Raw genomic sequence first — 15,099 nt, 5'->3', positions numbered from 1 at the left:
CATCTCCTTTCATGCTGCTCAGCTTCCATAGGTAAATACAACATTACTTGATTTTACACATAATGGAGCAATAAAAGTAGTGCTAACTGAAATGATCTATGACTTTTCAGAAGAGAAAGGGGATGGTGAAAGATAAAACAGGGATTAAAATTGCTAGTGTTACCATTTTTTTTCCTCTATTGGTCCTGATTTGCTTAGGTTTTTGTTTGGGTTTGGTTTGTTGAATCTTTTGTTATTGGGTAGTTGTTGTGGTGGTTGGGTGGGTATTTTCATTTAAAGTTTTTGATTTTTGTTATTATTGTTTTCCCTTCCCTTCCCTTGATTTTTTACTGAAGTCTTTTTTCCTTTCTTACTCTTAGAAACTATTAACATTTCTGTAATGGCCTTTCTTTGCAACCATAACCCCTTCAGTTCTGTGCATTTCCTGGCTTTTTAAAGTTTAATTCCTCCAAACAGAATCTTTGCAAGTTCAATTTCAACCCGAAGCAACTGGATCGCCACGTCCTCCTCCTCCTGCTGCTCCTGCTGCTCCTGCTGCTCCTGCTCCTGATGGTAGGTCTCCATTATTGTCACTTGGACGTGGGCTCCTTGCTAGCATCTCCTTTCATACTGCACAGCTTCTGTAGGCAAATACAACAATAATTTTAAGTGTAAACATAATGGAGCAATAAAAGTAGTGTTAACAGAAATGTTCTGTAACTTTTCAGAAGAGAAAGTTGGATGATAGCAGAGGGATCAAAATTACTAGAGTAATTTATTTTTTCTATTGGAGCCCCTTTGCTTAGAATTTTTAAATTTCCTTTGGTTTTGTTTGCTTGGTGAGTTGTATTTTTTGGTTATGAGGAGTGTTTGCTGTGGGGTGGGTGTGTGGTTTTGGGCTCTTTTTTTTTTTGTATTCCTGTTTTTGTTTCCCTCCCTTCTTTCCTCCCTCCCTCCCTCTCTCCTTCCCCTTCTCTTCCTTCTCTTCCTTCTCTTTCCTTTTCTTTTTTTTAACAATGTTTTTCCATTCTTTCTATTAGAAACCATTAACATTTTGTAATACCCTTTCCTTGCAACTATAACCATTCCAGTACTCTGCATGTCCTTGCTTTTAAAATGTACTTTCTCCAAGCAGAAACTTTGCAAGGTCACTTTGAACCCAAAACTGGTGATACATCACCTGCTCCTGCTCCTGTTCCTGCTCCAGACGGTAAGTCTGCTTTTCAAGCAATTTCAGTCACTTGGATGTGGGTTCCTAGCCAGCATCTCCCTTCATGCTGCACGGCTTCTGTAGGCAAAATCAGCAATACTTACATGTCAGCATAATGGAGCAATACAACCAGTGCAAACACAAACATTCTGAGCCATTTTTCAGAAGAGAGGGAATGGTGAAAGTTAACACATTGTGTTTGTAAGTGCTTGCCACATTTTGTAATGGCTTTTCCTATTAGTCCTTATTTGCTTAGATATTCTACGTTTTCATTTAGCTCTAGTTGCTTGGTAGGTTGCAATTTTTTGTTTTGGGGATTGTTGATGGTGGGTGTGTGTGTGTTTCTTTTTTGCTTTTTTTATTGCCAATTTTAATTTCTTCCCTTCCCTTCCTTTCCTCTTCCCCTTCCCCTTCCCCTTCCCCTTCCCCTTCCCCTTCCCCTTCCCCTTTCCCTTCCCCTTCTCCTTCCCCTTCCCCGAACTTACCTTCCCAGAACTTACGTTCCCTTCCCTTCCCAGAACTTACCTTTCTTTCCTTTTTTTTTTTTTTTTTAACCAAAGGCTTTTTCCTTTCTTTTTGTTATAAACCACTAACATTTCTGAAATAGCCTTTCCTTGCAACCATAACCCCTTCAGTTCTCTGCATTTCCTGGCTTTTTTCAACTTTTTCTTTTGAAAAAGTAAACTCTGGAAAGTAAATTTACTTTCCCTGAACAGACTCTTTTGGACCTCGCTTTGTGCCCAAAGGAGCTGCTGCACCTCCTGCTCCTGATGGGAATCTGCCTTTCAAACAATTACAGTCACTTGGGTCCCCAGCCAGCATCTCCCTTCACACTGCACAGCTTCTGTAGGCAAATACCACAATCTTTAATTGTCAACATATACCGGAGCATTAAAATTAGTGGTAACAGAAATATTCTAAGACATCTTTTAGAAGAGAATGGTGGTGCTGAAAGCAAACCCAGCAATTAAAATTACTACTTCTTCTGTTCCTGAATAGCAGGCTGATTAAAAGAGACCCCTAGGGAGTGCGGCGACCCAGAGCGGGCAAACTGGAGCGTGGCAAGGCTCTGAGGGAGCGGCACGGCAGTTTGCGTGGCAGATGAACAAGCAGAGTTCCAGCTTTTGTTGCCTCTCAGATTTACTGTGTGTTGTGTGCAGTGTTTCTGTTGGTTGGTTGGTTTGGGGTTTCTGGTAGTAATGGTTTTTACGTGATTGAAAACTGTAGTTAGTACAAGAGCATGTAACCAGATGGAACCCTCCAAAAAGGATGTGTCTGTGCAGACCCATTCCTGTGTGGAGTGTTTGAGCTTATCAGTGCTTTCAGGGGGCATTGCAGAGGGAACCTGCTTGTGGTGTGAACACGTGAATCATCTCCTTTCACTTGTGGCCGAGCTTAGAGAGGAAGTTGAAAGACTAAGGAGCATCAGGGAAAGTGAAAGATTGGCAGAGTTCAGCCCTTCCATCCTTGAGGGAGGCCCACCAAGAGTCAGAGGACTCCTGTGCCTCTCACTGTTAGGCAATAGAAGGACACCTGGTAGATGAAGGGGAGTGGAAATGGGTTCCTACTCGAGGAGGTAATAATAAAAACTCCTCCTGACTCTCACTCCCAAGCCAGGTGCCACTTCAGAATAGGTATGAACGCCTGGAGAATCAGCCAGATGATTTAGAAGAAAATTATCTGCCCAGTGAGCCTCCCAGTTATGATTAATCTGTGAGAAGGACTACCACCTCTAAGATCAAAAAGAAAAGAAGGTTAATCATGGTGGGTGATTTCCTTCTGAGGGGAACAGAGGCCCCCACATGTCGACTGGACCCACCCCACAGAGAGGTCTGCTGCCTCCCTGGGGCCTGGGTATGGGATATCACTGAGAGACTGCCTGGGCTGATTCAGCTCTCTGGTTATTACCCACTACTGATACCTCAGGCTGGCAGTGATGAGATTGAAAAGAGGAGTGTCAGGGCAATTAAAAGGGGCTTTAGGGCACTGGGACAAGTAGTTGTACAGGGCTACAGGTAGTCTTTTCCTCAGTCCCTTTGGTGGCTGCAAGAAACCGTGAAAGGAATAGGAGATCTCACGTTATCAGGAAGTGGCTCAAGGGTTGCTGCCTTGCTGCCATAAGGAGAATTTTGGATTCTTTGATCATGGGGCAACTTTTACAACACCTGCTCTACTGGAACGAGATGGGCTCCATCTCTCTGGTAAGGGTAGCAGGTTTTTAGCTTGTGAACTGGCAGAACTTGTTGAGAGGACTTTGAACAAGGTTTGAAGGGGGAAGAGGATGCAATTGGACTGTCTGGAAGCCAGCCCAAGGCTGGTAAACCTGAGATAGGAGTGAAATCAGCTGCCCAGCTGAGGTGCATTGTTACCTAGTGCACGCAGCATGGGTAACAAACAAGAAGAGCTGGAGGCCATGGTCCAAGAGCAGAGCTATGATGTAATTGCCCTCACAGAAGTGTGGTGGGGTGACTCACATGGCTGGAATTCTGCACTGGATGGATACAAGTTCTTCAGAAGAGACAGGAAAGGCAGAAGAGGTGGAGGGGTAACCCTTGATATTTGCAAGGCTTTGGATGCCATAGGTATTGAAACTAATGACGATGAAGTTGCCTATGAGTAAGAATTAAGGGGAAGGCCAACAAAACTGATATCCTACTGTGAGTCTGTTATTGTCCACCCAGTCAGGAAGAAGTGGTGGAGAACTCATTCTACAAGCAACCTGAGCATGTTTCTGGATCATCAGCCATTGTTCTTGCTGGCAATTTCAACCTTCCAGACATCTGCTGGGAACTCAATACAGCTGAAAAAAGGCAGTGCAGGGAATTTTTACAGTTTGTGGAGGACAATTTTTTGTCACAGCTGGTGGGTGAGCCCACCAGGGAAGGGACTATGTTAGATTTGTTATTTGCAAATAGAGATGGGCTGGTGGGAAATGGAGGCCGCTTAGGACACAGTGATCATGAAATTATAGCATTCTCACTATTTGGTGAAATCAGAAGGAACATTAATATGACTTTCACACTGGACTTCTAGAGGGCACACTTCAGCCTACTCAGGAGACTTATTCAGAAAGTTCCTTGGGAAGCAGTTCTTAAAAACAAAGGAGTTCAGGAAGGGTGGGCGTGCTTCAAAACAGAGATCTCGAGGGCACAGGAACAGACTGTCCCTGTGTGCTGAGAGATAAGACGACAAGGCAAACACCCAACCTGGATGGGCAAGGAGGTTTTGGAGGAGCTTAGGAATAAAAAAGTGATGCATTATTTTTGGAAGGAGGTTTCTCAGGAGGCATTTAAGGGGACTCCTAGAGTATGTAGGAAAAAAGTTAGGGAGGCCAAAGCTCTGTTTGAACTTAAAATGGCAACATTTGTAAAGGATGATAAAAAATGGTTTTATAAATACAGTAATGGTAAAAGGAAGAGTAAGAACAACCTTTGTTCTTTATTAGATGCAGAAGGGAACTTAGTAACTGCAGATGAGGAGAAGGCAGAAGTGCTTAATGTCTTCTTTGCCTCAGATTTTAGTTGGAAGACTTGCTTTCAGGACAACTGTCCTCCTGAGTTGGTAGATGGTGTCAGGGAGCAGAATGAGCCCCCTGTTATCCAGGAGGAGGCAGTCACAGTATTGCTGAGATGCTTGGATGTTCATAAATCTATGGGCCTGGATGGGATCCACCCCAGGGTGATGAGAGAGATGGCAGATGAGCTTGTGAAGCCACTCTCCATCATTTACCAGCAGTCCTGGCTCACTGGTAAGGTTCTAGATGACTGGAAGCTGGCCAATGTGACACCTATTCATAAAAAGGGGGGGAAGGAAGATGCTGTTAATTATAGGCCGTTTAGCCTGACCTCAGTACCCGGTAAGGTGATGGAACAGTTTACACTGAGTGTCATCCCACAGCGCTTACAGGATGGCCAGGGTGTCAGACACAGCTAGCAGGGGTTTAGGAGGGGTAGGTTGTGTCTGACCAACCTGATCTCCTTTTATGACCAAATGACCCACTTGATGGATGCAGGAAAGGCTGTGGATGTTGTGTATTTGGACTCCAGCTCTGTCTCCCACAGCAAACTCCTGGAAAAGCTGCAGCCCCCACAGCTGGGACAGGAGCACTCTGTGCTGGGCTCAGAACTGGCTGGATGGCCAGCCCAAAGAGTGGTGGTGAACAGTGCTGCATCCAGCTGGGGACAGGCACCAGTGGTGTCCCTCAGGGCTCTGTGCTGGAACCAGTCCTGTTTAATATCTTTATTAATGACATAGAGGAGGGGATCGAGTCTTTCATTAGTAAGTTTGTGTATGACACTAAGCTGGGAGTTTGTGTCAATCTGTTGGAGGGTAGGAGAGCTCTGCAGAGAGACCTGGAATGGTCGAATGGATGGGCAGAGTACAAGAGGATGAAGTTGAATAAGTCCAAGTGCCAAGTCCTGCATTGTGGCCACAATAACTCCTACAATGTTATAGGCTGGGGACAGTGTAACTGGACAGGGCTCAGGTGGAAAACGACCTGGGGGTGTTGAGAGCTGGCTCAACATAAGCCAGCAGTGTGCCCTGATGGCCAAGATGGCCAATGGCATCCTGGCCTCTATCAGGATGCCAACAGCATCCTGGCCATCAGGAGCAGGGATGTTATCCTTCCCCTGTACTCAGCAATGGTGAGGCTGCACCTTGAGTGCTGTGTCCAGTTCTGGGCCCTCAGTTTGGGAAGGACATTGAGATGCTTGAGCCCATCCAGAGGAGGGCAATGAGGCTGGTGAGGGGCTTGGAACACAAGTCCTGTGAGGAATGACTGAGGAAGATGGGGGTGCTTGGCCTGGAGAAAAGGAGACTCAGAGGTGACCTTATTACTCTCTTCAACTCCCTGAAACGTGGTCATAGTTACGTGGGGGTTGGTCTCTTTCTCCAGGCAGCACTGACAGAACCAGAGGACACAGTCACAAGCTGCACCAAGGGAAATATGGGTTGGATATAGGGAAGAATATTTTTATAGAAAGGGTGATAAAGTTCTGTAATGACCTGCCCAGGGAGGTGATGAAGTCACCATCCCTGGATGTGTTTAAAAGAAGACTGGATGTGGCACGCAGTGCTATGTTTTAGTTGACGTGTTAAGGCTTGGGTTGGACTCGATGATCTTTAAGGTCTTTTCCAACCTAGTCATTCTATGAATACTGCGAATTCTGTGAATACTGTGGGGTTTTTTAATTGGCCCCCATTTGCATGGGTATTTTTGAGTTTTGCTTTGGTTGGTTGGATTTTTTTTTGGTTTTGTGGAGTAGCAGTAGTGGATGGGTGGGTGGGTTTTTGGTTTTTGACTTTTTAAATGATTTTTTGTTATTTTCTACCTTTTTCTTTTCTTCCAAAGGCTTCTTCCTTTCATTATATTATAAAGCATTAACGTTTTTTAATCATATTTTCTTGTAAATATAACCATTTCAGTTCTGTGCATTTACTTGCTTTTTAAAATTTACCTCCTCTGAAGTAAATTTAATATCTCTGAACAGATATTTTTGGTTAGCGTTGCACCGAAAGCACCCCGTATAGATGCAAATACAAAGGCAAATACAACAACAATTATTGAAAACATAATGAAGCATTAAAATAGTGAAAACAGAAATGTTATGTATCTTTTTAAAGGAGAGAAAGGGGATGTTGAAAGCTAAGACAGGGATTTAAATTATTTCTGGAATTGTTTTTCCTATTGTCCCCTATTTCCTTGTGGTGTTGTTTTGCTGTTGTTGTTGTTTTGGTTTTGTTTTTATTATTTTTTTTTAGTTTGGTTTCTTGTTTTGGATGCTTGGTTGCTTGTAGGTTTTTGGTTTTGGGGAGTGGTTGAGGTGAGTATATGGGTGTTTGCTTTTTGATTTTTTCCTTTTATTATGTCTTTTAATTGTTTTCTTTCTTTTTTTTTTTTTTAATAATAAAAGTGTTTTTCCTTTCTTTCTGCTATAAACCATTAACATTTTGTGACAGCCTTTTCTTTCAACCATAACCATTTCCAGTCTGTGCATTTCCTTGGTTTTTAAATCTTACTTTTACTCAACAGCTATTTTTCAGCCTCATGTTTCACCCCAAGCAGCTGGTAGACCTATTGCCCCTCCTGCTCCTGCTCCTGCTCCTGCTCCAGCTCCAGCTCCTGCTCCAGCTCCAGCTCCTGCTCCTGATGGTAAGTCTGTTTTTCAAGCAATTATAGTCTATTGGATGGGGGTTCCTAGGCAGCATCTCCCTCCATGCTGCACAGCTTCTGTAGGCAAATACAATACTCGATTTTAAACGTAATGGAGCAAATAAACTAGTGCAAACAGAAATGTTGTGATACTTTTTTCAGAAGAGAAAGGGGATGGTGAGTACTGTAATTTTTTTTTCTATTGGTCCCTAATTGCTTGGATATTTTTGATTTTATTTGATTTTATTTTAGATTTGCTTGCTTGGTTGGTTGAATTTTTTGGTTTTGGGGAGTGGTGGGGGTGGGTGGGTTTTTGTTTTTAATTTTTTTCTTTTATTTCTTCTTTCTGTTTATATTTTTAACTGAAAACTTCTTCCTTTCATTATGTTATAAACCATTAACTTTTTTTAAAGGTTTTTTCTTTCAACCATAACCATTTCAGTTCTTTGCATTTCCTTTTTTTTTTTTTTTTATTTACCTTCTTTGACGTAAATTTACTTTCTGTGAACAGGTACTTTTCAGCCTCTTTTTTCACTCCAAGCAGCTGGTAAACCCACTGCTCCTCCTTTTCCTGCTGATGGTAAGTCTGCATTTCAAGCAACTGCGGTCAGTCTGACATGGGTTCAGAGCCAGCATCTCCCTTCATGCTGCACAGTTTCTGTAGGCATATACAACAATACTTAATGCATTTCTTTGCATTCCATTTTTTTTAAAATTACTTCCTCTGAAGTAAATTTACTTTCACTGATCAGAGTCTTTTTGGTGTCACTTTGAACCCAAATCAGCCGGTACCTTGTACTGTGTCCTAGTTTGAAAACTAACCAGTGCGAGATTCCAAGTCAGAACTAGTATTTCATAGGACAATTAAAATAAAGGCAGAAAACACTGGCCTAAAGAGTCAGGATACAACCTGACACCCTGTTGGTCAGGGTGGTGGTAGCAGTCTGATAAAATGGTGGCTGCAGTCCTGCTGAAGTGATAGATGTGTTTCTGCTGAAGTAGTGATCCTGTAGAAGGGTCTGGTCTTCCTCTGAAGATCCAGAGGTAGTTATGCAGCTCTTGTCCTCTGGAAATCCAGTTGGTAAGGTTGTTCTGGTGTTCCAGCTCTCAGATTATATCCAGGTACAAATGCTTGACTCTCCCCATTGGGCAGAGCATCTCACAATGGGATGATGGAATTTTATGGGTGATGCAGTGAGGCCTTGATGGCCCATTGGCAGACACAGGCCTCTGGAAGGAGTCGTCAGGACTGAGTCATGGAGAGGATAAAGAATACTGCCCCATTTCTCTTAACAGCTGATGTAGATGGTAATAGAATACATACCTCTGGGTTGCATCTTATGTGATACCCTAAGACACTGAAGTAAATGTACTTTCTCTGAACAGATTCCTTTCAACATCGCATTGAACCCCAAGAAGCTGCTACACCTCGTACTCCTGGTCCTGATGGTAAGTGTGCTTGTCAAGCAATTATTGTCCACAGTATTGGATGTGCATTCAGAGCCAGCCTCTCCCTTCATGCCACAGAGCTTCTGCAGACAATATAACAATACTTCATTGTAAACATAATGGAGCAATTACACTACTGCTAACATTTTGAATATGCCATTTCTTGCAAACATAACCCTTCCAGTTCTGTGCATTTCCTTGCTTTTTAAAATTTACCTCCTCTGAAGTGATTTTACTTTCACTGAACAGACTCTTTCTGGCTTCCTGTTTCATCCCAAGCAGCTCGTGCACCTCCTGCACCTGCTCATGCTCGTGATGGTAAGTCTGCTTGTCAAGCAATTCCGATGTGGGTTCCTAGGCAGCATCTCCCTCATGCTGCACAGCTTCTGTAGGCAAATACAATAATCCTTAATTGCAAATGCTATGAAGCAGTAAAACTGGTGCTAACAGCAAAGTTGTGAGATGTTCTCAGAAGAGAAAGAGGATGGGGAAAGCTAACACAGGAAATAAAATTACTATTATAGGGTTTTTTCCTATTGGTCTCCATTTGCTTGGACATATTTGGTTTTCATTTGGGTTTGGTTGCTGGGTTGTTTGGATTCTTTTGGTTTTGGAGACTAGTGGTTGTGGGTGGGTGCATGTTTTTTGGTTTGTTTTTTTTGGTTTTTTTTTTTTACTATTTTAAATTTCTTTCTTTCCTTTGGTTTTTTTGGGTTTTTCTTTTGGGTTTTTTGTTGTTGTGTTGTTGTTGTTGTTGTTATTGTTCTTTTTTACCAAAGACTTTTTCCTTCCTTTATGTTATAAACCAATACTTGTAATGGCCTTTCCTTGCCACCACACCATTTCAGTGCTGTGCAATTCCTTGATTTATAAAACAAAAACATTTTTTAGATTGAAAATTACTTTCTCTTCATAGAATCTTTCTGGGGTCGAATTGGACACCAACTAGCCGGAACACCTCCTGCACATGCTGGTGACAGTGATGGTAAGTCTGCTTTTCAAGCAATTTCAGTCACTTGGATGTGGGTTCCTAGCCAGCATCTCCCTTCATGCTGCACGGCTTCTGTAGGCAAAATCAGCAATATTTACATGTCAGCATAATGGAGCCATACAACCAGTGCAAACACAAACATTCTGAGCTATTTTTCAGAAGAGAGAGTGGATGGTGAAAGCTAATACAGGGATTAAAACAAAGGGATTAAAATGAATGCTGTTATCTTTTTTTTTTATTAGTCCCCACTTGCTTAGATATTCTAAGTTTTAATTTGCTTGGTAGGTTGGATTTTTTTGGGGTGTATGTTTGGTGTGTGTTTTGTTTTTTGATTTTTTTTTAATTGTAATTTTTAATTTCCTTCCTTCCTTTGTGCCTTCCAGCTTCTCTCCCACCTTCCCTTCCCTTCCCTTCCCTTCCCTTCCCTTCCCTTCCCTTCCCTTCCCTTCCCTTCCCTTCCCTTCCCTTCCCTTCCCTTCCCTTCCCTTCCCTTCCCTTCCCTTCCCTTCCCTTCCCTTCCCTTCCCTTCCCTTCCCTTCCCTTCCCTTCCCTTCCCTTCCCTTCCCTTCCCTTCCCTTCCCTTCCCTTCCCTTCCCTTCCCTTCCCTTCCCTTCCCTTCCCTTCCCTTCCCTTCCCTTCCCTTCCCTTCCCTTCCCTTCCCTTCCCTTCCCTTCCCTTCCCTTCCCTTCCCTTCCCTTCCCTTCCCTTCCCTTCCCTTCCCTTCCCTTCCCTTCCCTTCCCTTCCCTTCCCTTCCCTTCCCTTCCCTTCCCTTCCCTTCCCTTCCCTTCCCTTCCCTTCCCTTCCCTTCCCTTCCCTTCCCTTCCCTTCCCTTCCCTTCCCTTCCCTTCCCTTCCCTTCCCTTCCCTCCCTTCACCTCACCTCACCTCACCTCACCTCACCTCACCTCACCTCACCTCACCTCACCTCACCTCACCTCACCTTCCCTTCCCTCTTTTTATCAAAAGGCTTTTTTCTTTTCTTTCAGTTATAAACCACTAACATTTCTGAAATAGCCTTTCCTTTCAACCATAACCCCTTCAGTTCTCTGCATTTCCTGGCTTTTTTCAACTTTTTCTTTTGAAAAAGTAAACTCTGGAAAGTAAATTTACTTTCCCTGAACAGACTCTTTTGGACCTCGCTTTGTGCCCAAAGGAGCTGCTGCACCTCCTGCTCCTGATGGGAATCTGCTTTTCAAACAATTACAGTCACTTGGGTCCCCAGCCAGCATCTCCCTTCACACTGCACAGCTTCTGTAGGCAAATACCACAATCTTTAATTGTCAACATATACTGGAGCATTAAAACTAGTGCTAACAGAAATGTTCTGAGACATCTATCAGAAGAGAATGGTGGTGCTGAAAGCAAACACAGGGATTAAAATTACTAGTGTAGTATTTTTTTAATTAGTCCCCATTTGCTTTTTTTGGGTTTTGTTTTGTTTGTTTGCTTGGTTAGTTGAGTATTTTTGGTTTTGCAGAGCAGCAATAGTGGATGGGTGTTTAATTTTTGAATTTTAGTTTTTTTCTTATTTTCTTTCTTTTTCCCCAAAAGGCTTCTTGCTTTCATTATGTTATAAAGCATTAACTTTTTTTATTCATCTTTTCTTGCAAACATAACCATTGCAGCTCTGTGCATTTCCTCACATTTTAAAATTTACTTCCTCTGAAATAAATTTACTATCTCTGAACAGATATTTTTCGGATTAGTGTTGCACCCAAAGCGCCCTGTACACCTGCTACTCCTGTTCCTGCTCCTGCTGGTAAGTCTGATTTTTACACAATTACTGTCACTGGGATGTGGGTTCCTAGCCAGCATCTCCCTTCATGCTGCACAGCTTCTGTAGGCAAATACAGCAACAATTAATTAAAAACATAATGGAGCACTAAAATAGTGCAAACAGAAATGTTGTGATACATTTTAAAGATAGGAAAGGGGATAGAAAAAGCTTACACAGAGTTTAAAATTATTACTGGAATGGTTTTTCTGTTGGTTCCAATGTCCTTGTGAGTTTGGATGTCCTTGTGGTTTTAATTTGGGTTTGGATTCTTGGTTGCTTGGACTCTTTTGGTTTTGGGGAGTGGTTCAGGTGGGCAGGTGTTTGATTTTTGAATTTTTTATTTTATTACTCCTTTTAATTGCATTCTTTCTTTCTTTTCTTTCTTTCTTTTTTTTTTTTAATAGCCAAAGGCCTTTTCCGTTCTTTCTGTTATAAACCATTAACATTTTGTAATAGCCTTTCCTTTCATCTATAACTACTTCCATTCCGTGCATTTCTTGGTTTTTAAAACTTACTTTTACTCAACAGATATTTTTCAGCCTTACGTTTCACCACAAGCCGCTGGTAGACCTACTGCTCCTATTTCTACTGCTGACGGTAAATCTGTTTTTCAAGCAATTGTAGTCCCTTGGATGTGGGTTCCTAGGCAGCATCTCCATGCTGCACAGATTCTACAGCCAAATACAACAACACTTAATTGTAGACATACAGGATCATTAAATCTAGAGCAAACAGAAATGTTTTGAGACATTTTTCAGAAGAAAAAGGGGTGGGGTAGCTAAACGGCATTAAATTTTTTGTTAGGGAGACTGCAGAATAGGTTTGTTTCCTTGATTAAAAAACATAGCTTTGGATTTAATATGATAAGAGGTAAAAGATGTCTGTAAGTAAGTACTTGTAGCACTTCAAATAAATGTTATGCCAACACTTCCTAGGGAAGGATACTTGTGCTAATGTCCTTTGTCTATTAAAGATTTATGTCTAATAATCAGGTGCAGTGTGTTTCAAATAAGCACTTAAGGAGCAAACATTTAGAAGTACTTCACATACACACCCTTTGGTATGTGAGGTATTTAACAGCAAACGTAGATTCTCTCTTGATTTGTTTTTTATTCTTTTGTTTATTCCAGGACGCTGGAGAGTGCCTAGCCACAGAGCCCATTCTGTATCTGGAGCCAACGTACCTGCTGCTGTGGCAGCACACAGAACCTACAGTGCCTCTGACACCAACGTACCCTCCAGTGTGACACCAGGCAGATTCTATAGTGTGTCTGAAACCAGCACACCCTCCAGTGTGATGCCAGGCAGAGCAGGTTTTGGGTCATCAATGGACAGAGTCATCAACCCGATACCAACCAGAACCAATACTGGGTCATCAGTGGATGCATCCTCCCGTATGAGAGGAAACAGAGCTCTTACCGTGCCTTCAAGCAACATGTCCTCCAGTATGACAGGGACTAGAGCTGGTACTGGGTCTTCAGTCAACACATCCTTCAGTTCCAGACCACACAGAGCCAGTTCTTTGCCTTCAGTCAGACCTTCCAGCCAGGATGTCTTACTCAGCACCAGAAAAAGTAAGGAAATTTAATTGTCAGTTGTGATTTCTTCATCAAAATACCGGCTTCTCTTTACAAAGAAAATACTTCAGCAATGCAAAAAAATCTAAATAAATTACAATCTAAATAAAGTACAATCTTACCGACCTTTTTATTGTAGTTCAATGTATATATTTTTTATTTGTAATTTCATATTTTTATGAAAATGTGCATTCATATCTTCAAACTTCTGTTTCTCTAATTATTCATATACGAAAGCACTTATTTATTTCACTCTTTTTTATTGCAGTTTTTAATTTTTATGTAATAAAAAAAAAATCCACAAGCCATTTTAGTCTCTGTCTCTCAAAGTTGTTTCATACCTGTCTATTTTAAACCAGGACTACAATACTTTAATAGGATTGAGAGAGGTCCATGAAATGTACACCAGTGATTCCTCTTGTGGAATGTCATGGCCCTGTGTTTTGTTTGAAAAGACAGGTGTCTGCTAAGGAAGGCAGGAGCCTCCCTTGAAATGGAAAATGCAAACTCCTTCTCTCTGAATTAGTATAATTTTGAAATAAAGGGGCTCTCAGGCAAAGATATGGGAGAGGAATAGTAGTTCTTTATTAGGAAAATTAAAATACAAATGCAACAGTACAAAAAAAATCTACTGACAGAGTCAGAACATGACCTGACACTCTGTTGGTCGGGGAGTTGGTAGCATTCTGATTACATGGTGACTTTAGTCTTGGTGTGACAGCTGTGGTTCTCTTGAAACAGTGATCCTGATACAGGGTGTAGTCTTCCTCTGAAGGTCCAGTGGTGGGTAGATGGGCTCGGTCTTCTTCTGGCAATCCAGGGGAAAAGAAAACTGCTCTTCTGGGAATCTAGTTGGAAAAGGCTGCTGTGGTGTTGCAAATCTCATATTATATCTAGGTAGGAATGCTTGGCTCCTCCCCCTGGGTAGAGCGTCTCACAATGGGATGACGTAATTTCATCAGTCATGCAGTGAGATTCAATGGCCTGCTAAGAGAAAATATTTTCCGGAGGGAGGACTGGTTGTGTAAGAAATAAAGAAAACTGTCCCACCTGGTTTTAACGGGTGGCCCAATTAGCAGAAGATAATTGCCCTACCTCTAACAGATGGCAATAGAATACATACTCCCAGAGACATTTTGCAACCTAAGACATTATCCACACCTTATTCTATTATTATTTGCATTATGCTCAAATCAATAAACTGACACCATGAAATCTTACACATGGCTCTTACTTAAGACTAGGTTTCCCTGTGGTACGCTGTCGCCATTGAGTTAGGAATGGCTGAAGAACGGTGACATTGACTCCTATGATCAGAAGGCATAAAGCAATTTTTATTAGGAACTTCATATATTTATAGGCAGGATAGTTCACTCAGAACCTGATTGGCTCTTAAACAATACCCCTCACACCATTGATTAATTAGGAACGACATCTTCTGGTAAAATATCTTTCCATAAGCATCACATACAAACATTCTGCATGTTCACAAACACCAGGTGCAGCAATTAAGATAAGAATTGTTTTAATTATTTCTCTGAGTGTTCTCACAACTTCCATAGGATGATGCCTGGGAAAGTTATCTGTTTCTCTCTCTGTCAGCATCCACAGATGGCAAGAGGCTAGTGTCTTAGAATCATTGAAAGAGAGGGAAGACCAGGTTGCTGAGGCCCCGTGTCCTCTATGATCTCATTGATCTTCCTCAGGTCGTGGAGCAATCTCCAGGAATCAGAAGTTTACTTATGAATGACAAAAACTGGGGAATTGCAGAGACTGGTTGTAGGTTTGATGTGGTCTTCTTGTAGTTGTTCGCTTACTAATTTTTGGAAAATATTCAATTTTTTTGGTGTAAGAGGCCATTGATTAATCCAAATCGGCTGATTGGTTTTCTATGATAATTTCAGAGTGGCAGGTGTTGCTGTGGTTTTCATCAAAAACCCCCTTCTATCTTCGCTCCCCCCT

At 42.0% G+C, this 15,099-nt stretch overlaps 1 long non-coding RNA gene across 1 annotated transcript; it reads left to right on the top strand.

The window, feature by feature from the left end:
- Nucleotides 1-10,797: 10,797 nt before the first annotated feature.
- LOC140681917 (uncharacterized) lies at nucleotides 10,798-13,445 on the top strand. Its single transcript, XR_012053136.1, has 3 exons — nucleotides 10,798-11,542; nucleotides 12,089-12,157; nucleotides 12,691-13,445. It is a non-coding gene; the product is annotated as an uncharacterized lncRNA (long non-coding RNA).
- Nucleotides 13,446-15,099: the final 1,654 nt, after the last annotated feature.

Source organism: Taeniopygia guttata, chromosome Z, assembly GCF_048771995.1.
Source record: "Taeniopygia guttata chromosome Z, bTaeGut7.mat, whole genome shotgun sequence".
NCBI lineage: Eukaryota > Metazoa > Chordata > Aves > Passeriformes > Estrildidae > Taeniopygia > Taeniopygia guttata.
Note: the sequence above shows the minus strand (reverse complement) of the source record. Positions and strands in the feature narration are given on the sequence as shown.